The 22,681-nt window shown below is 39.2% G+C and overlaps 1 protein-coding gene across 1 annotated transcript in view; it reads right to left on the bottom strand.

The window, feature by feature from the left end:
• Window positions 1-22,408, bottom strand: part of LOC124161372 — a 495,044-nt gene extending 472,636 nt beyond the window's left edge. Inside the window, exon 1 of the mRNA XM_046537686.1 lies at window positions 21,984-22,408. The gene's annotated coding sequence lies outside the window, so the exon portion shown is untranslated. The remainder of the gene's footprint in view (window positions 1-21,983) is intronic.
• Window positions 22,409-22,681: the final 273 nt, after the last annotated feature.

Genomic DNA, 22,681 nt, shown 5'->3' with positions numbered 1-22,681 from the left:
TTATTGTGAACAGGTATCATCATACCATTTCTATAGAATTTACTGCGTAAAAGATCGCACCAATTGGTACCAAACCTAATTATTTCCTTCACCTTTGACCTAATGCATTCATTTTTTCAGATAATAAAACGTTTTCGAATTAGAATTAGGGATAATTATTTCGGTAACGACTCTTTTTGGCTTCGGTCACGATTTCGGTCCTAAGTACCGGTGGAATCCAAAAGTTGAACCAACCGACCTATCCCTAATTTTAACCACGTACAGCAATTTTCTTGGGAATCCAAATGGTCTGAATCTAATTAACGTTAAACGCTAAGTAGAATAATAGTGAGAGTATCATGATTAATCAGGTAATGAGTGGGACACGATATCAAATATTAGTCTTGATTGAGTGCCTGTTCGCGGGTGGGAATAAGAATTTATTCTTTTGCAGGGATGCACCATCAACATTGACGAGGATAGCTTTTTCATGTCTATTTCTCCACTCTCTTACTTTACCGGTAATCGTCATCATCAATTGTAAGTATTAAAGAATGTCACAATGATTGTTTCCGACAAATCGCAAAGATATTGAAACTAGATATTTAGGTGCATGAGCGAGAATAGTAGGTACTGCATGAAGCATTGAAATGAGATTTGAATAGCGACATATGAGTACCATAAATTGGGTAAGGTAACTTTTTTAATACGCAAGTAAATTACACAAACCTTTTTATCATTTTATTTGTTATAATACCACTCATAATTGTTGGAATTAATAAAACTTCCTCTCCTACCGTACCGGCCACTTTCTCTTTCCTATACCTCTCCAACAAACTCAACTTCTCATCCAACTCCGTATCGAAACACATACAAGGGTTGTGTTTTGAATTTGACGAAACATAACATTGCGGTCCCTCGTGCTGAGCTTAAAACAACGCGCTCCTCATCTGACTTCTCGCTGCTATCACATACTCGATGGGAGGGAGGTAGACTTTGGTTACAGGTAGTGTTGGGTCGCCAATGCTCTTGCTTACAAGCCTAACCGACCTTTGTTTTCGGAAGAAAATTAACCAGCCCACGGCGCACGATGCTTATTAACCGAAGGTGCTTTGCCATGTGCCGGGCGCTGAATGTCCTCGTGAAATTTCAATAAAACGATGCATCGATACATACCGATATAATTCCGATAAATATCGATATATCTAATTCATTAATTATATATTCACAAATTGTCTGCATTTCCTCAGTCTCCCAGATAACCAAATTCAGATAGGATTTCCAACACGTGTACGGGCTATTCGAAAGGTTTTTCTTTCAGTGGTTTCCGCGAATTTAGAGGTGGATTGGTAAAAAATAAACAATTGCATGTACTAAATAAAACAATAAGAAAAGCGAAGAGACACATTAAACATTTCTATGAGCGAACAGTGTGCCACCAGAGCGTACAAAGAATCAGAGACAGTTTTAAGAAGCAAGAATTAAGTTGGGAACCGCTTGAATGTCGGAGACTTCGTGCAACGCTCAGATTCAGGGCGACACGGAGAATATTATATTGGAAATGCATATTTCTAGGCCAGGGGCGGTCTGGCCAGGTCGGCCGGTCGGCGATCGCCGAGGGCCCTGAGCTTAGGGGGCTCCCACAACGCTCGCATCTATCGTGAAGCGTATATGAAAAGTGAAATAAAAAGACTCAAGAGTACTTGAGCCAAAGTTTTTTTTGCCGTTATGAAATTCCATTGGTTGCTTTATTCACAACATACTCTGTGTAATAAGATTATATAAAAAATAAAATAAAGTTGTCAGAAGATAAAAGAGAACTTGATGCTTTTTTGAAAGTGTTATTCGAAAAGGTAATTTTAGAGGATTTTTTAGATTTCAGCACAGTTTCAAGGAAAAAATACACTCAAAAATAGATAAAGAACCATTATGCATTATTAAAGTTTATAAGCTGTGAAGTTCTCACTTTTCATTATAATTTTATGAAGAAACTGCTATTTTTTATTAACTATTATCTGGCTTTTAAGTGACAGAATAACATACAGTCTGAGGTTTCAGGCGAGATGGAGTGGAAACGTGACATAATGAAAATGAAAAAGCAGGAGCAATTTCCACAATTTTACATTTATTAATACCACCGGTTTCGCTTTTCAGCATCATCAGGTACCTAATAAATGTAAAATTGTGGAAATTGCTCCTGCTTTTTCATTTTCATTATGACAGAATAACGTCAATATCCATTTCTGGGCATCCAATTTCGTAAAACTTTCCGGGGGAAGACCCTCGAATCTCCCTAGGTAAGAGGGGAATTATTGCGAAGAAATACTGTCAAGTACTGGTAGAAATATTGTCAAGTTACTTTTTAAATTAAATGCAGTCAAATTGTAACAATATAGTTACGTAAGCATGATTTTAAAAAATCAACAAACAAAAATGAAGAGTGAACAAAGCTACATCTGCCAAGCGCAAAAAGATGTGAACAAACCCGGGAAAAAATCTATGGATATTGACTTTCGTCCTTATTGGAAAAAACTCACAGCAGGAAAACGCCACATATGAAGGGGGGCGTGAAAAACCTGCTAGAGCCTACTGAGAAAGAGATAATGTATTGGACGTATACAAATACAAGAAACATGCATGCATATTTCTTGTATTTGTATACATCAATGCAAGCATGCATTGGTGGGGAAACGAGAGGCTAAAGAGGGTTGTAAAGCAGGACGAGAAAGGAAGGATTAGCGAAGGCACAAAACCTTTACGATAGTTGGATGTGCGCACCCGACTTGTTATAAAAGTAAATGCATGAATGACCTGAAGATGTAAACATGTTGTGAAACCGGGGTGTGCCTAGTTAAATACAGAGCTGAGAAAAATTGTGCCACGAAATTTTACCCAGGATAGCCGATTCCAGCAGGAACAAAAATTACTGATGATGTTTACGTCGAAAACGTACCATTTTACAATACAAATACTTTGAACCAAGCGTTCCCATTGGCCGCGAGTTTACCCTGTCGCCGGAAGCTCTTGACAACTCATGACTTCAAATGCTTTGCATGCTGGAAATCGTGATGTATCCAAGGCATTTGGCAACACGGCAAGCTCGCGGCCAAACGAAGCGCTTGGCTCAAATTTTCTGTCGTTTAAAAATGGCGCGTTTTCGGCATAAACATCGTTAGTAATTTTATTTCATTCTGGCAACAGCCATCCAGGGTTAAAATTTCGAGAGACAATTTTTTTTCAACCCTGTATAAAAGTGTATCTGACTAAATTTTATTCTTTAATCTTCCATAAAATGGGGAACATGCACAATTTTTTAAAACTATAATGAGAAGGTCCCTACCTCACATGTACTCGCCGAAAATATGGCTGATGAATAATGTTTTTTTATGATCCTTTAAAAATTAATAGCCGAGTTATGATCCTTTAAAAATTAATCTTCATCGGGTGCTCGAAAGCACGACGTCATCGGAGCGTGACGTCACGGTACGGTATCCACTGATGGCAGAATGAGGAAGTGGATAGAAAATAGGGTAGTTTCCTTCATCAAAGAAAACGAAAGTCATTGGTTGCGATTCGTTACCCACCATTACTGTATTCATAATATACAAATTATTTCGTTTTAGAAAAACCTGTTTAGACGAATGGCAATGGTCCATTTTTATCCTCATTTGAAAAGGGCCAGATTGGCGCCCATGCGATGCCACTCCACGTGACGTCACAGGGACCTAGTTTCTATACGAGAAGATAGGAGTTATACGTCGTCTGAGGTTACCAATGCATGCATGAGGCGCAGAGCTCAGGGAAGCATGTCTTAATAATCACATATTAAAACTGGCTAAGGTCGGAAAGTTTTCTTCATTTGATAAGGCATTAATAATCCTTATTTAAGCCAAGCGCTACCAGCCAGCAGGGTACTCAGCTACCCGCTAGCAGCCTGCGTCGTATCAGCGCTCAACTCGCCTCACAGGGCCGCAGCCGGAACCAGAAATACGTCACACGGAGAGATTTCCCGGGATTCATACTAACGCGTCGCGTTTTCGCGCGCTAGAAAATTTTCACTTTTCATTTAATCGCGAAAAATAGATATCGTCATTTAAAAATCTAAAAGCGTGAAATACGTACTCCAGGAGTAATAATCTTTCGATTTAGGCTGTAAAAAAATAATATGAAACCACCCTATTGGTCTATACTGGGGCTCAAAGGCATATCTGGCGAAAATTATTGCTATTTTTACTTAGATATCTTGTATTAAGGCTCTATCGCTCTACTGTCTTAGCGAAGTGAATGGTGTACCGTCCGATGACGTCAGAAGGCGTTTCAGGTCACGTGACTTCAAGCGATTTTCGAACACTTTTAATTACCGTTTAATGACGTTTGTGAAACACCAGGAGAGTTTTGACTTATATATTTGGACTCGTGAGAAAATTGTCTCTTCAAGGAGACTCAGTAGCATGATGAACAAATTTCATGCATGTTCCCCATTAAAAACGTCGAAGTAAATTTACTAGGACGGGTACCTATCCAAGCTCCTGTCCAAACAACGTCGGTAACGACGTGACCGCCCTCTCAAGTCCCTCGTGGGGCATGACGTGTGGTTTAACTTCTTGATCTTTCTCCTCCAAATGTTTACACTAAGTCTCATCCGAAATTTATGGCCCTTGGGAAAATCACGAAGAAAAGGCCAGGAGCCACTTCAAAGGACATTCATCACCCAAGCTGAGAAGACCGCCGCAAACAAGGCGTATATTATTTTTTTTTAATATTTAAAAATCACGACAGCCACTCTCTCTCCTGAAGCGCACTCACGGTAAAAAAATGTCTCCTCCGAGACAATGATTAAAATTTACTCTCAAGGAAAATTAAGGGGCTTCGCACTTCACGGGAAACTCACAGTTTTCTAAAATTCAAGACATCTCGACCCATCAGGTACACCAAGAGGTATAGTCCAGGAAATGAAGCACTTTGGCTGGCAATTTTTTTAAACTGGATGGATTTACTTGAAATTTTTACAGTAGGTAGGGAATAGACCAAGGATCAAAATCTATATCATGCCGACTGGCGCTTTATCTAGCGATTTGATCGATGGATTTTTCTTCCTCATAGGAAAATCCTCTAAAATCACTGGCACATTAATGGCTTCGCCTGGTTTCGCTAATTAGTAGGGCCCTCTTCGCTTTTATATCGTTGGGGTGTTTTTCCCCCTCCCGTCCCTTCCGCACCTTTCCTCTCCCAGAGGCGTCGTCGGGATCCTATCGCGGCGGCGCCTCTTTCCTTTTCCCTTCCTCTCCTCCCCCTCCCCGGGTGATTTTTAAGGATTGAAATATTCTGAAATTATGTTCCAAAGCATAAAACAATCATTATACAACTAATCCAAGCTAAATTTTACCGATATAATACTTTCAACTGTAGTTTCTTTTGCCATTTAGGGGTAGTTTTCACCCATAAAAAATAAAAAGCGCCCATCGGCATAGTATAGATTTTGAAGTAGAGGGTAGGATTAGTCTAATCCCAAATTTTTGTGTAAATCTATTCAGTTCGAAAAAATTGCAAGGTTTTGTACTTTTATGAGCTTCATTTCCTGGAATAATATCTTTACTTCACACTAGGTAAGCGATAACAATAGCACAGAAATAATGCCTTGGTTACCTTTTGATCATCAGCCATCATTAGCCATTACATTATGTTCCAAACAAATATGACATTAACGACCCCGTTGTGGCCCTAACTAAACAAGGTAGCCCATGTTTTAAAAATTTCTCCAATATCACCAGCCATACCTTCCACATGTTTAATTCTTCTTAACATCCTCTCTCCATAATTTGTAAAGACGGGAAGATTGTTTTTTCATTCACTCGATTTTTTCACTCCCCAAACAACAAAAATCCTATTTCAACTGTTTTAAAAGATATGTATCAGATACACGCCTAATCCTATCGTATTCGAGAAACTGAACGTTTTACGGTCACATTAGTATTTGCAAATTCTATTAATTTTAAACTACAAAACGTTACGATGTGACAGAGATCGTAATCACTTCGCGCTTACGTGAACCCCCTTAGCTCCTTTACCAAGAATCTGTCTTCCAGCTAATCTTCTGTTTAAAAAATTCACAGCAAGTGATAAAATACTTTGCGTGATGCCAGAGGAACTTATTTAAGGGGACGTATCACATCCGCTAGAATAAATTTGGTCAATTTTCGGGATGAATAACTAGTTTGAATCTTTGAAGGTGTCGCCATGAAATTTTTTGTATTTATATATATTGTCAAATGAAACATTTTTATACTTTAGATAGAAAAAAAAATTTGTCGAAGCTCTAATCTAAACAAGGTGTTTCCGGAAAAATTTGCAACACTACAGGAGGTGGAAGGGGAGGTAATTTTAAGCATTTTGTGATTATAATAGTCTCCATCGATTAATATTTGAGCTTAATTAAACGAGAGTTTTTGCAAGTATCAACAATACAATTACGCAATCTCATCCAATTTGAGATTCGATATTTATCGCAAATTTTCATCCAACCGTAATTTTTAGTATTAAATAAAATGTTGAAATTCAGAGTATTACATAAAATGTTGAAAAATCTGGATACCCAAGAGAAACCAGTATTCATTGTATCTACAAAGTACATCAAAAACATTTTTGCGTTGCCACGGTGCGGAAACGTGTAGGTACACTGAGGAAAGAAGACGAGAGAAGATTGGAGGCATTCGAGATGTAGGTATGGAGAAGAATGGAGAGGGTGAAATGGACGGAGAGGAAAAGGAACGACGAAGTGCTGGATATGGTTGGCGAGGAGAGGCAGCTTTTAGATGAGATACGGAGGAGACGGAATGTATGGATGGAGTTAGTGCTTAGCGGTGAGGGGATGTTGAAAATGGTGTTAGAGGGTAGAATGTTAGGGAAACGAGGGAGGGGAAGGAAAAGAATAGGATTTTTAGATAGATTGAAAGAGAGTAGGCCTTACTGTGAATTAAAGAAGGCAGTGCTGGAAGGAAAGGGAGGCTCCCAGATCACTTCTTGAGTACTCCATGGAAACCTACCTTAATCGGTAGAATACTATAATAATAATAATACCTCAGTATCTAAGGAGTTTCGACTCCTTTGTTATGGACAAAAAGTGCTTAAAATTGTCTCCCATACCACCTCCTGAATGCAGATTCCTCCAGTATACCTAACTTGGAAATTTAAATATGACAAATAAATGAAGGATCTAAGATTTTCCCGGCGAATAGACTGGAGGAAGAGTTCTCGGGTTTCCAGCCGGGTCCAAGGGTTTTTCAGCACCGACGTTTCAGGGTGACGATGGCAGACTTCGCCCTCGAAACGTCGCACAGTGGGCTAGAATCGAAAAAAGCTGGCCAAAACCTCAAAATCGATTTTTTTGAGCTAGGAAGTTGAAACTTCGCATACACATTCTAAAATAAATTTTGCATAACTACCCAGATTATTTTGGTCCTGTGTTTTCACTTTAACAATATATGTGAGGTCAAAGTTGAGCAAATTTAGCGAAAAACGACCACCCTCGATTTTTTCTGAAAATTGCCAACTTTATCCTCGTGCAGTGGTTTTATAAATAGTTTTAACGACAAAACTGTTATACCATCTTAATTGACACTTCTTATTCTTTCATTTAAAAGGTTTTAAAGATTTTGTTTCATCAATAACCATAGATACATAACAAAATGGCGGAGCCTGTTTTCAACCCATTTTTTTACATAAACGTAGAAAAAAAGTAGACATTGTCACCGGCTTACACTAAGTAACTTATATCATGTCGTTCTTTGAAGCTTCTACATTGTGAATCTAAAGTCAAACCTTGCACCAATTTGCAACCCCGAATTTTAAATCGTTTTTTCGAACGCACGGACGACTCCGGTTCTGGCCGGCGGCGGCGGAGAGTACGGCGACGCGGCAAGCGGGTGGATGCAATATGGTCTCATTCACTTTTATGTGTGGATAACAGATATATTAGTGACAGAAAATAATCACCAGAAAGTAAAATTTATAAATATTGCTACGAATGACTCTCATTATGCAATCGCTGGGCACTGAAAGAGGTGCACTGAAAGGTTTCTTTCTTTGAGTGCATTCCATGGAGAATGGACTTAAATCGCGTGCTTAAACTGGGGAAACGGACTCTTTTATTAACTAGCAAGCTCTTTTTCTAGGCAAGAGCCCTCGATGATCCATGGCCTCCACTTCCTAACCTGTCATACATATTTAAAGGCCTTCGGACAACGGTCGTTTTATAGTGTTGTTGTAGTGCCGAGTCCTTCGAACTTGTTTTTGGTTTGAACTCCTTTTAGCTTTAGAAACGTCGCGACGTTTCGAGGGCGAAGTCTGCCATCGTCACCCTGAAACGTCGGTGCTGAAAAACCCTTGGACCCGGCTGGAAATCCGAAAACTCTTCCTCAATGACAAAGAAAGTTTCACAAATACGCAAAAATCCAAAAAACTTCCGGTTATATGTCCTCTTCAATACTTTCATTCCGCTGATATTACAATTGAGCCACTCCGTCCATCGTTTAAGGAATTCCTACGATCGATTAAAAAAAAACTCCTATCTGCCACGGCCTCTGCAATACTTTCAGCGGGTGTGGGCGTCGGCGCAAACGTAGGAAGACGAAACGAAGAGATAAAAAGCAAAGAGGACGACAAACTTCTAAGCCGTTCCTCCTTTGACGTGCAATTGAAAAGCTGGGAGACCACAGAGAACTTCCTCTCGCGTCCCCTACTATTATATCGCGCCACAATCCCATGTACTTCTAAGGACACTTCGCGGACGAAGATTACTCCAGCACTATGCGAAGATTGAAGCGAGCCTCGAAAGAAAAGCTTTTCCCATAAGCTAATGCGATACGCTCCTACGACAAGGCCTTCATCATATGCGAGTTTCGACTTTTTTCTGCCCAGAGAAAATAATGCACTCCATCCCCGTCATGTTGATGCCATGAGAAATTTTTCACTAGGCCGGATGTGTCGGGTTTTGAATGCACACCTTGACTTTAGTTTTTGACCAAGTAGATATCTGGAAGAGTTTAATATCGATCGCGTTCCATTTTCGTTTAATGACGAGAAAAGAGGGTTATAATTATATAATAGATTAGATTGCCATATCATATCCATTAATAATATTATTAAATATTATTAAATAACATATCCATTAATAATAGGTTTATTCTTTCAAAGTTTCTAATGAAACAAAGTAAGCAAACAAACTATCATAGTCGAATTTAATGAATAAATTAATTTTTATCATTTTAAATATTATTATTATTATATGCCACACGATGATTACTGCGAAATCAATTGGAATTAGACTTACATACTTCAGCAATAGTGCATGATTATCCATAACTTATTGTGTGGAAATATGTACGGAAATATCCATCCACAAGCGTAGAAGTAAGTCATCAACATTACTGGCACACCTCTTTTGCAACAAAATAATTTCGCAAAATACATTTCATTATCAGGTTTCATTCTAGTTAGGCCATTTTCCTAAGTACAATATTTTCCTATCACACAATCATAAAAGAGATTTAAGAGGGCACATCACCATGCCAATTTAACTGTATGTTCGGTCTCGTATTGCTATCATACTTTTCAAATATCTTTGCGACTGGTCCAATCGTGCAAGCTCGGAATGTTTCGAGAGGCGTCGCGGCAGGAGGTCGGACTTACGACACTAGCGTATGTGGATTGGGGAGAGAGAGAGAGGAAGGGGAGATCGTTGTCATGTTTCCTCAAAAGACTTTTTCAGTGAATGGAAACAATGGACTGTCTCAAAAATTACTTGGCAACACATCTAACTTATCCGTGAAGCTTGCGCATTGGAGGTCAGAAAGAGACTGTATTCCTCGTAGTCTAGGCTCCGGCTATTGCATTTTGGTTGGTTTTCAGGAAGTCACGTGCACTCCGCTCCAATAAAAAGGGCCTGTCTCTCAGTCGCAAGGATATTTGAAATGAACTCAAGTAGAAAAACTTCGCTACCGATGTGAAATTTTCAGGGTGCATTGCATCAATTGATATATTTTCAGATGTAAAATTTTCAAATCTGAGACGTGGGATACTGCTTATAGGATTTTATTCCATACTAGATGGCCACCCGGAGTTGCTCAGGAAGGATAGTACCCACAGAAGTGAAAAACTTGGAACTTGGAATTCATGGCCTCATAGCAGGATTTTTAGGTAAAGGAACAAAGCAGGTATTATGATGGTATGCGTATGTAACAGCAAACAATGGAAAAAACGATTTCCATACGACACGTACTAGTTCAGCTTGTACCTCGGTCCAAAATATAGACCGTTGTGTCCCCATACGTGCGTAGACAAATACGTCGTGTGAACGCACACCCCAGCAAAAAGGTTTGCACCAAGAGGATTAATATTAAAATGTAGAATCCTTTGTGTTATATATTCCCTTGGATCGTGTAAAGAGGTGAGCCTGACCGGCAGGATTTCCAACCACAGAAATTGTATGAAGTGACGTAACAAATAGCAATGATAATACGGCCCAAAGGACGCGACCTAAAGGAGAATTGAGAGCATGAGATGCACCTAAGTACTAACTGTTGTCACAATCCGTGCATCCGTATGGAAACGCATAGCGGACAGACAAACAGACATCCTCTTTTATATATATGTAGATATTCAACAGTTTCAAGCAGATATCGCAAGTTTTGAACGAGTAATACGCCACAAAAAGAAGACAGCACGACCGGTGGAGAGGGAATTAAGCGTCATCCTATGTTCCTTTCCCCAGAAACTCAGTTCATAAACTAGACGTGCAATAGAAAAATCTTTTTGCGATAAATTCTTTCCTCTTTTACGCTCTCGCTGTGTAATATGAGGTAGAAGGGACCACTGCGATGAAGAGATCATGGAGTGATAAAAAGGGGCATTCAACAGGAGGTAGGTGTTGAACGGGAGCTGGGGGAAAGGTCAAGAACAGAAAAAGGGTCACTTGTTGCGCGCGACTACAAATCCCTAGGGACCTTACCGCTCCATTGTGTTCAGAGTCACTCGGCATTAATTACTGAATCCGGGCAAACTGAATTGATTTTATCGAAATTATCAAACTTAATAAGCCTATAATAGCAAGTGCATTTAGATCCCAGTAAGATTTTACTGATCTATCAGGACCGGAGGAAGTAGGGAGGGACTTAGGGGTTCAAATATACCTTTCCAAACTGTTTGGGGATATACAGACTTAAGCCATGCCAGTCAAAGCAAATTTATTTCCCGAGAGTCCAGAAAACAGCAAGAATCGACCTTTATTTTTGGCATTAAAAAAATTATTAACTCCACGATTTAGGGTTGGTTTTATACCATTTCAAAAGCGGACCTCTGATTTACAATTTCTAAAATAAATGTCAATTTAAACAAAGGGAGCACGGTAGTACTAGTAGGTGCACAGCCATTACTACGATAACTTAAATCGGCGAGCGGTAGACATTTTCAATGCTTAGGATCGCCTTTATTTCGGGAAAAAATAGATATAAATAAATAGGACATTTTAGGGCATGAATTTTAAGGCTCCGAAGTGGAAAACCTTGCTTGAGACTAGGGCACGGACACATCGATGGCTAAGTTCTAACAACACGTATCTCAAAATTTGGCCAGTTTGAGACAGGTATCTTAAACAAAGTGTAATGACATTTAAAAAATGAAATTCAAGCAAAAAACAACTACTTGTTTGCAAATATATGTTTCTTTTTCAGTTCAATGATTTTTTGGTTTTGATTTCAGTGTACGATTAAAAATATGAATTGTTTATTTTGCTCTCTTTTTCTGCAAAATTTGTTTATTATAGTGGCTATTTTTGAGATACAGGAGAGCAAAAATACTTTTCATGAAAAGTTGCGATTTTTGAGAAACGTGTCGTTAGAACTTAGCCATCGATATACAGGATGGAGAAAAATTTTGTCATGAAATTCTGACCATGGACAGCTGATACCAGTAGGAACCAAATTACTTTTACTGTTTAGGTCGAAAACGCGCCATTTTTAAACTGCAGAAACTGTGATCAAATTGCTCCGATTGGCCTCGAGTTTCTCCCGTTCCCGGATACTCTGGACCACTCATGACTTCCAATGCTTTGCCGGCCGGACATCGCAACGCATCCAAGCCATCCAGCAATAGAGTTAACAGGCGACAAATCGGAGCAAATGGATCAAGTTTCATCCGTTTCAAAAATGGTGCGTTTTCGACGTAAATATCATTTGTAATTTTGAATCCTAATGGCATCAGCTGCCCATGATCAAAATTTCGTGAAACAATTTTTCTCCATCCTGTATATGTCCCTGTCCTAGTCCCAAGCGAGATGTTCGACTACGGAGCCTTAAATTTCACATCCGATTTCATGCCCTAAAATTTTCTACCAATCAATTAATTTATTTATTTATTCCTATACCTACGAAAAAAGCACCATTAGCCTCTTGCACATGAGATTTTACCTTAACAACTAACCTTTTCTAACCCAGAGCTGCTTCTAGGAGAAATTAAATTTTATGAAAGTGAAAATTGTCTTCTCAATCTTAATTATTGCCTTAAATTTCAAATCTGATTTCATGTCCTAAATTTTTCTATTAATTTATTTATTTATTTATTCCTGTACCTACAATAAAGAGCACCATTAGCTTTCTACACATGAGATTTTACCCTAAAAAACTAACCTTTTCTAACCCAGAGCTACTTCTGGTAGAAATTGCATATTATAAAAGTTTTTATAAAATGTATTTTCTCCCAGAATGAAAATTATCTTCACAATCTTAATTATTGTGACAGCTACACATTTCACCATTAAAATTTACGATACGAAAGAACACATAGTTTAAACCTTTACCGAATAAAGCTGAAAATGTACACATTTTTTATGTTACTTAAAAGCAGCATAGGGTCATTATGGATTTAACGTACACGAACATCTATGCCACGAATGAAAGCCGCCTAACAAGCTGAGACTCGATTCCCAGACATCTTGGGTGACAGGTAAGGACTTTACCCCCCCCCTCCCCCGCCAAATAGCGAATAATCTAGTCGATGATTCAGATATTTTCCATCGCCTCACGCACCCTTGAAATGCGGCTCCAGTTCCAATGCGGGAAACGCACACCCCTTTGCACAACATGAGAGGGAAATGGATTCCCAATTCAATCAATTTCGCCCCGCGGAACAATATTCCGGGAATCGCACCGCACGACGCCTTGCGGTGGAGCAGTGAAAATTCGCTGGCAACCCTCACTTTCCCCCGCAGGAATCTCAAATGACTCGCTGGAGAGGGATGTCGAACAGGGAAATAAAAAAAACAGGAAAATACGATTACTGGAATTTTGGTGAAAGAGCGTACTTAATAGGCACTTAAAAAAATACCCTGGCGAAGATGATACACAGAATGGCAACCTAATGCTTTGATGAAAATATGCTTATAACCATTATACCACAGCTTGTCAATAATTTTTAGAGCGGAAAAACCTTTATTCCAAAGTAGAGGCATAACAACAACTTTTGAATGTTGGGGGATTTAATCTCAATCAGGCAGAGATGTGTCAGGTGACCATCACCGATTTCTCTGAAAGTTATAAATATGAAAGCAGTATTCTTATGATGAATAATGATGACTCTATCTCAGCTCAGAACTGAACCGTCATAAAGTTACCGTCCTTTGAACATTGCAGTGTCAGGCCTCAGAGTAAAAAATGAAAAATCACATAAATGCTAATTACTAAGGAACCATGGCCCGTAAAGCAGTGGTTATTGTTTCATTTTAAAGAGAATTTATTTATGCACATTCTGGCATAACTTTTAAGTCATTTGAAGCTATAATAAACACATAGAACTTGTTTAAACAATAAAAATTAGTCATTATTTAACAATTTATTACTAAAAAAGGTCACCTTTTATTTTCTATAAAATTTCTCAGCGGGTAGTTTAAATGTTCTGCTTTCAATTAAAAAATAAAAAGGTAGTATTTTTATACTTTTTGTTATAAGGCATGTTAAAGTTAGGCATGTTTTCGACTCTTTTACACCAAGATTGCACACCTTCAAGGGGGAAAAATGAAGTTCCATTCAAGTTATGTTAGCATTCATAACAGTGAAAAGTTCATATCAGAATGATTGGTTACATCTATTGACTGAAAGCAAGTTCAATCTTGTTTACTTTCATGGTATCCAATATGTGCATACACCCACTGCTACTGGCTGGAAACTGTGAATGAGTCGTAATTTGCACAGAGTATTTTTCAATGGCACTTCACATAAGTCTTCTACTTTGGGCCATGAGAAACATTTGGATGGACCATGTGGATGCATAAACGAGACACTAATCATTCTCTTCTAAACACACTGCGGTGATTTTAGAAATTCACCAGGTTTTTCGGAAACACACAAGGAAGCCATAAAACAAGTCATATTTGTTTATTATTGCTTCAAATGACTTACAAGGTATGCCATAATGTGCATAAATGAATTCTCTTCAAAATGAAACAGTAACCACTGCTTTAAGGGCCATAGTTCCTTAGTAATCAGCATTTATGTGATTTTTCATTTTTTACTCTGAGGCCTGACACTACAATGTTTTTCATTCTTTACTCTGAGGCCTGACACTACAATGTTCAAAGGACGGTACAGTTGTGAGCTGAGATAGAGTCATCATTATTCATCATAAGGATACTGCTTTCATATTTATAACTTTCAGAGAAATCGGTGATAGTCACCTGACATGATTTTTTAATATCTGCCTGATTTGAGATTAAATAGCCCCGTTCCCTTTCTTAGTAGCACACTTTAACCGTCAGGAACTCTCAACTGACTCCCAGTGGGGGTCTCCAAGCACGATAATACATCATTACAAGTACATTACACTCATAAAATTAGAATAATTTGGTCGGTAGATGGTGTTGCTTACAAAAATTGAAAGAAAAAAAAACTGTTCAGCTATTTGATATTTAGATACAATTAAGCCAAATACGATTGTGCCCTACTTATTCAAACAAAAAATAAGAAACACAGCTTTGCTACTAAAGATTACAGGCATAATGTATGATTTAGAAACGTGTTGTATTAAGCTAGAAAACTTTCCCTCGTCATAAATCGTAGGAATTCCCAAATGACCAGCTTTGGAGATTGTTGAGTAGGGAAATACTTTAATCACATATACAATTAGTGCAATCTCGTCGCAGGAGAGCATTGCACATATCAGCGGGGTGAAAATATTGAATAGACTAGTTACCTGATATTTGTATAAAAATAATCATAAAGAAATCATTATCCCCCTACGCAAAACGTAAAGCCTACGCATTTTTGGTGGCCTGGTGAAGAAAATTAAATAATTCTCGGAACGAGAGCCGAAAGGGAATTTCTATTTTCCACTCTAATCATATCAAATTTTTTTGTTCATAAATGGCAAAGAGGAGATCTTGAGGGCCCACCTTGCGCCATACACCCGCCCTGTGTACGGCCCTTTATTTATTTATTTAATGATTCAAAAACAGCCAAAATGGCCTTTACATTGAATAAAAAACATAAAATCTGAAGCTTTAGTTAATATAAACTAAAAAAAAAACTATAAAAAGGACATAAAAAGAAAAAAGGGATTCAGAAGATGAAGATGGCTTTTCGAAGCTGTCTCTTGAATAATCTGATGGGCATTGAAAGGTATTGAAGGAGGTAGGGAGTCTGTAAAAAAGTGATCTCTGAGAGAGAGAAAGACGGAATTTAGGTAGGCATAGTATGTGGTTATTACGGAAGGAGCGGGTGGGAATGTGGAGTGAAAAGAAAGGCAGCATATCTGAGGATCGAAACTTGCCACTTAAGGCATTGTAAATGAAGGAAATATCATGGAAATTCCTACGGGAGGATAGTGGGACCAATAATAGGGCAGACATTACTTCAGAGCGAGAAGAATTACGGAGGTGAGGAACACGGTGTACGACTACTGAAATAAAGAAATTAACTGGGCGTTCAGGAATTTTAAGGTTGGAGGGACTGGCAGTGGAGTAAATAACGGAGCAGTACTCGAGGATTGGGAGAACGCAACCGGTGAAAATAGCTCTCATGGAAATTTGATCGGTAACAGAAGTGAGTCGATAAAGAACTCCCACGACTGACGTAAAGGATTAATTAAAATACAAAAATCTTTTTGTGAATTTAAACTGGTTTCAATTGATTTCCCCTTAAAACTACGTTAGGCTCGGCCATGTCGAAAAGTAAACCGTTGCGTCAAAAATTTTCCAGACTGCTCCCGCGAAATTTCATGAGGAGATATTAACAAGGTGCTAATATACCTACTTCCGCCTCGAACCTCTCATTTGAATTCTCGGATGAGGCCCAAACCGAAGCCAAGCCAAAAACCGCGACGATACCTTTTTAGAAATATACATATATATGTCATATCATCGACTTTTATCACTGAAATCATCACAGTAAAAAAGCAGCACATTAAACGGACACAATATCATAAGCATATTTGTTTTTCGAGCAGACACTAACAACTTGGGAACAAAATAAATCACATGCATAAAATATAAGATATGACAATAACACGCAGGCAGGAATACTCAGAAGAAATGCATGGATATAAAATAATCATAAACGGAAAATTTTACCGCGAAAAATCCAAAAAATTACATATATAGTATACAAAAAAGATAAATAAAATCGCGGATAAAGAAAAAGAATATTCTTCCTTCTACAACTGTGCAATTTGCAACCCAATTTCCCGAGTGAAAGAAATACAAGGCAAATTAAATAAACCACATCATTCATAGGCATACCTTTATGATGGTTTAAACACCATGGGGTATTAAAATTCCCAGCAATTATAAGGGGAAACAGGGGTATCCAGGGCTCCTCTCAAAATAAAGGAAAAATATATGGACGTCGCGGCATTCAAGCTGTCTATCGCGAACCATTTAGAGCGATTTTGCAGTTTTCTCCATCTTATTAGTGCTATTGAGCTTTTTTTATTTTCCATTTACGTTAAAAATAACCATACATGTTTTTAATTTTACAATTTCGTTAACGGTAAGGACATTAGGAATAGAATTTCGTTAGCAAAGAGGCGTTCATGAGCAGGAAGGAGCTTATGAGGGGATCGTTATGTAAGAGTTTAAAGAGGTTAGTGAAGAGTTTGATAAGGAGTGTAGCGATCTACAGTGCTGAAACATGGAATCTAAGGGCGTGGGAATACTGGAGGCGTTTGATATGTGGGTCAGGAGAAGAATGGAGAAGGTGAAGAAGGCGGAGAGGAGGGGGAACGGCGAAGTGCTGCAGCTTCTAGATGAGATATGGAGGAGACAGAAGGTATGGATGGAGTCATTAGGGGGGAGGGGAAGTTGAAAACAGAGTTAGAGGGTAGAATGTTAGGTAAACGAGGGAGGGAAGATAATAGGATTTTTAGATAGAATGAAAGGGAGTACGCCTTATTTTGATTTGAAGATGTAGGTCCATGAAAGGAGGAGAGACTCCCAGAATAATTCTTAAATACTCCATGCAAACCTACTTTATGCAGTAGAATAATTTAATAATAATTTACGTTCAATATCACGGGGTGTTCCCATTTAAAACTGCTAAATCTAACATAAGAAGAGCGGGATAGCTTAGTGGGTAAGGCACACAGCTGCTTACAGAAGATTCCCGGGCTCAAAGTCTAGGTGAAATCTTATAACACAACCCTTTAAAAATACTGAAAGTACAAGGTTGCCTAGGGAAAGAACCTGCCCCTCCCTCTACACTGAATCTGTGGAGATTCCTATGCATGCGGCTTAGTCCAGGACGACCTCTACCCTCGCCTATTTCAACCTAATTACGAGATGGCCCAGGGGAAGAAGTTATCTCCCCTAACTTGGATCTGCTAAGATTCACACACCTGTAGCATAATATGAGGTTACCTCCACTCTCACCTAAATTAGAATCATTGATCCGCTGCAATCATAAGTGATGATATTGCAATGCTTGCCAATTCAAATGGCGCGAGGTAATGAGCAGAATTAAATTAACAGAATTCCACTCCATATAACTTGAATTCACCAATATATATACCAACTTTCCAGTTGTAGAACGATAGATGAGAAAAGATGTTTTAGGATTCCTGGAAACTTACTCGTACTTAATTGATTATTTCGATGAAAAAGGCCTGGCTTGTTCATAAAATAATAGTTAATAAAATTTGTTAAAATAAACACGCAAAGTACTTTCATATAAAATATGATGAACAAAAGAAATTTTTAATGGCAAATACCAACTTTCCTTGATTAAAGGATGTTTCCAGCTCAGCATCAAAGAGCAAGTCAGTTTCGAGTGCTGACTAGCGCTCCGTCATGGCCCTCATTCGTCGTTACCATAGCAACCACCCTTGAAACTAAATAAATGCACGCATCGCTACCAACGCAAAGTTTCCTCGAACAAGTGAAAGTTGTCGTATAAATGGAAAATTAGACATTCCAGTTTTCGAAGCACTCATTTGTTAAATGATTATTCGAATTGAAAATACATGACCCTCTTACCGCAGAGGTGCACTAAAAACTATACTTAATAAATTTGTTATCTTTAAACAGCCAATCTGAACATTTTCCAATGACTACCAAAGTAATTTATTTTTTATTGGTGGATTCCTTAAATAATATTTCTCAACAGGGCCGGATTTAACATGTGGGAGGCCTAGAGGCCATTTTAATGGGAGGCCCACTGTTTCAAGGTGTAGCAATTTGTAACGTAATAACAGGAAAGGCGTGCCACCGGTAGCGTTCAAAGCTACATTAACAACGCCAAAGGATTAAGTGTTTTTTTTTATCAGCAGCGTTACACATTTGTTAACGCCAATGTTGACGATTACACGTTAATCAAAAAACAACCCAGCATCACTCAGTAACGGATACAGGAAAAACTCAAGGGGCTGGGGGCGCAAAAGATATTTTGAACTACCTAGATACCTTTAAATGAATGAAAAATGATCAAGTTTCATGCTAAGTTTAAGAAAGTTATATGACAACTGATCATACGCATACACGAGACAATGATATCTTATGATATAAAAAAAGTTACAATTGTAGTTCTGTAATGTTCGGCAATGCGAGCGGCCCCGCAAGGGGGGGACGCACCCCCTGTCCCCCCCGTTAACCGTATCCGCCACTGGCTTCGCTTCGAATCTCCTCATATATGATGCTTTTTTTCTGTTTTCCGTTTTAGTGAGATTTACCTCCACGTTGGCGTAAGGCTCACATACTTGGTGGGTGCCCCTTGGTTAGGTGGCCTAGAGCCTGTGCCCCTTGGTCCCTTTGATCCCCTCGGTCCCTCAAGGAACACAAGAATTAGCTGCTGCAAGAATGTGCAGAACATTTTGGGAAATTGGAATTATTACACTTCGCAGTTGACCAAGTTAGGCTCATGCTTTGAAGGAAAAATGAACTAAATGGTTAATGTCGCGAAGTTGAAAACGCAAGATACAAATATACCGCATCTTGTTCAAGCGATTGCAATATGATCACTTCTGAATTGTCTCCAGATCTACTTCCGCGTTATTTACGATAACGGATGGCGCCTGCATTCTGTGTAACCTGGCCAATTAAAACTGCTCTTTCCCATGCGAAAGTAATGACTCAGAGGAATTGAAATGTTAAAAGAATATGCAAAGATAATAGCCAGCTAACATTAAAAATGATTAAATCTCTATCATCAGCTTAATTACTATCCCTCACCGGACCTCGACAAAGTTTTACTAGAATCATTGAAACACAATTTTTCTTCGATCGAAACGCCATGAAATTGACCATTTTACATGCCGTTATTATAATTATTATTTTACGTATTCTACCGATTAAGGTAGATTTCCATGGGCTACTTTAGATTTGCATTCTGGCAGCCTCATATCATTAACTTCCTTCTTTAATTCACAATGAGGTTTACCCCTTACATTCCATCTTAAAATCCCATTCTCTTCCTTCCTCTCCTTCGTTTACCCAACATTCTACCCTCTAATACCGTTTTCAATATCACTTCCCCGCCACTTGTTCTGTCCCCACAGATTCTCATCTAGAAGCTGCCTATCCTCACACACAATCCACGTCCAGCACTTCGTCGTTCCTCCTCTCCGTCCACTTAACCTTCTCAATTCCCCTCCTGACCCACCAGGGGCGCAGCTAGGAATCAAGGCTGGGGGGGTTTAGGTGCAACCAACACCGGGGTGTGTGGGGGTATGGAATACCCACCAGGATAAGCGGTATGTGCGATATTAATAAATTGCTGCGGAATTTTAAGAGAACTGGTTCAAAATGGTGAGTTTTACGGCTTTCTGAGGGATATTTCATTATTTTAGTAATATCAATCCAATTAAGTAAAGTGGATTAAACTCAAAATTTCTCTGAGCTCTGGGGGGGGGGGGTGGTTTATCCCCCAAACCCACCCTCGCTGCGTCACTGTTACCCACATCTCAAATGCATCCAGTCTTCTCTCGTCCTCCTTCCAAAGTGTCCATGTTTCCGCACCGCACTCTATCCTCTTCAACAACCTTTTTGTAAAACTCTTAGCTACATATCGTTACTCTCATAAGAGTTTAAAGCAGTGGCGCCGACTCCATGGGGCCTGAGGGGGCCCGAGCCCCCTCAAAAATTCGTTATGGGTGTGAGGGAAAAATGTGTCAGGCTTGTCGATTTTCCCGGAATGTCCAGATATCGAGGTTCGAGTTATCAGGGTTCTAATGCTGATCATATGACTATTCTGAAATGCTTAAAAAAACTTAAAACTCACTACTTATAAAATTTCCCGGGGCAAGATCCCCGGTTTGGGCCCCCCCAATATTTTTTGTAAGTCGGCACCCCTGGTTTAAATAAAAGGTTCGAGAAACCACCGAAAATCTTTCTTATCCTCAAAATATTGATGAACCCAATAGGAAGGAGTGCTAAAATAGCATGTGAGCTACCAGATCACAAAATGGAATGTCGTGCGAACACCATGCACGAAAGTGCGCTGAGAACTTTTCGAGGCGTCCTACTTCACTTGACCTACCATAAACCATGATAAATAGTAAATAAGATTACGAAAAGATATGAAGACACAAATACCTACCATCCACCACATCCGCACATGTCTTGAGCCAATTAAGTATTTTGTATACGAAATACATGTTTTAGGGGTAATTTACATTTGGTATCTAAAATACACTGTAAATGTATTTTGCCCACCTCTGGCTATTCGTTTCACTTGAAATTACATATTCAAAGTTTAAAAGGCTCTTGAAGGAAAGTTCTTTAACGCGAAATAAATTCTCCGACAAAATATATTTGACTTCCAAAACTTTGAAATGAAATTTCAAGAAAACGAACAGCCAAAGATGGGCAAAAAACATTTACGATGTATTATAGACACAAAATATAAATTACTCCTAATCCACTCCCAATCACTCCTTTCTGATCCACACATTTTGCGATAAACAAGCCTACTCACAGGCAAACATGGGGGATGACCCAGATGGCACAGAATCCTCCGTATCTAATTCGTATGCAGATAGTATCCATTGACGAAAAGCGACGGAGCGGTAGTCAATGGATACTATCTGCATACAAATTAGATACGGAGGATTCTGTGCCATCTGGGGACTGATGTAAAATAGACGGTGTAAAATATAAAATAGCTCTTTGGAATTGAAGGACGGTCCCAAAGAAAACCAACAGTTGATACCAACTCAAAATCCAACCATGATACACAACCTAGCAAAACGAAATATTTAAGTTAAGAACAACAATGAAATTCAATCCATCCCCTAAACACGATGCGGTGATGTCAACGATGGATGGAGATGAAAATTCCACGATTACCATGGCAACCAACAAAAGAGTGAAAGTTCTGAAAGACAAATCTGACTATTCAGGAAATTATTTAAGCTGGTATTATAACGTCATTACTACCTAACATGTCGAATAATTCAGACAGCAGTCAGGGTAATGAATCACTTAATAAATTTCAACTACTAATTGTAAGTAGGCCGTAAAGGTATTTACCTACCTAAGAAAATGTATCCGCTTGACTCAGAGGTCCAAGCCTTCGTTCTTCCATTTCCGCGGCCTCCAATTATCCAGCACCCTGGCACGTGGAGAACACACCGGTGACACTATCTCGGACCAACAAACAACGTGATCAAAAAAAAGGTTTTCAGGACTAACTCGAGGGTAATAATTAGCGAGGCGAGTGACAAACGAATGTCGGTCACGCAGTTCAAAAAACTTTGCGAAAAACGAGTCGACCACGAGGTGAGGAATTTTTTTTGTTGCAATTTTTCCTTCGCGAACGTATCTCCAGCGAAATGTTCTGACCTCACGGCGAGGTCAAAAGACGATGCACTCGGCCGTCGCGATGCCCTAACGAGTCCGTCATCTGAGGACAGACCCTCTCCTGACGACCAGGGACCGACACCGCGAACGTTTCCCACGGATGTGTAAAACCGCACTGAATTGTTTTCAGGGTGTGTGGAACACTCTCCCGACCCGCGGCGGGGTGTGACGTCAGGGAAAGGGGAGGAGCTCGAGCTACTGAGCGCTGCGTATTGGAAGGGATACCCCCCGCGATTTTCACTCCAGCGACAGCAGCGCGACACTCGGTGTCCGGGCGAACTTACTGCCCCCCAGCCGGGGAATCTGCCCGGAATTTACGATAGGTCTTCGTTTGCGGTGAGCGGTCATTTGCGCTCGAATTTATATGCACGC

Source organism: Ischnura elegans, chromosome 6 (assembly GCF_921293095.1).
Source record: "Ischnura elegans chromosome 6, ioIscEleg1.1, whole genome shotgun sequence".
Taxonomy (NCBI): Eukaryota; Metazoa; Arthropoda; class Insecta; order Odonata; family Coenagrionidae; genus Ischnura; species Ischnura elegans.
This window is presented reverse-complemented; position numbering and strand designations above follow the sequence as displayed.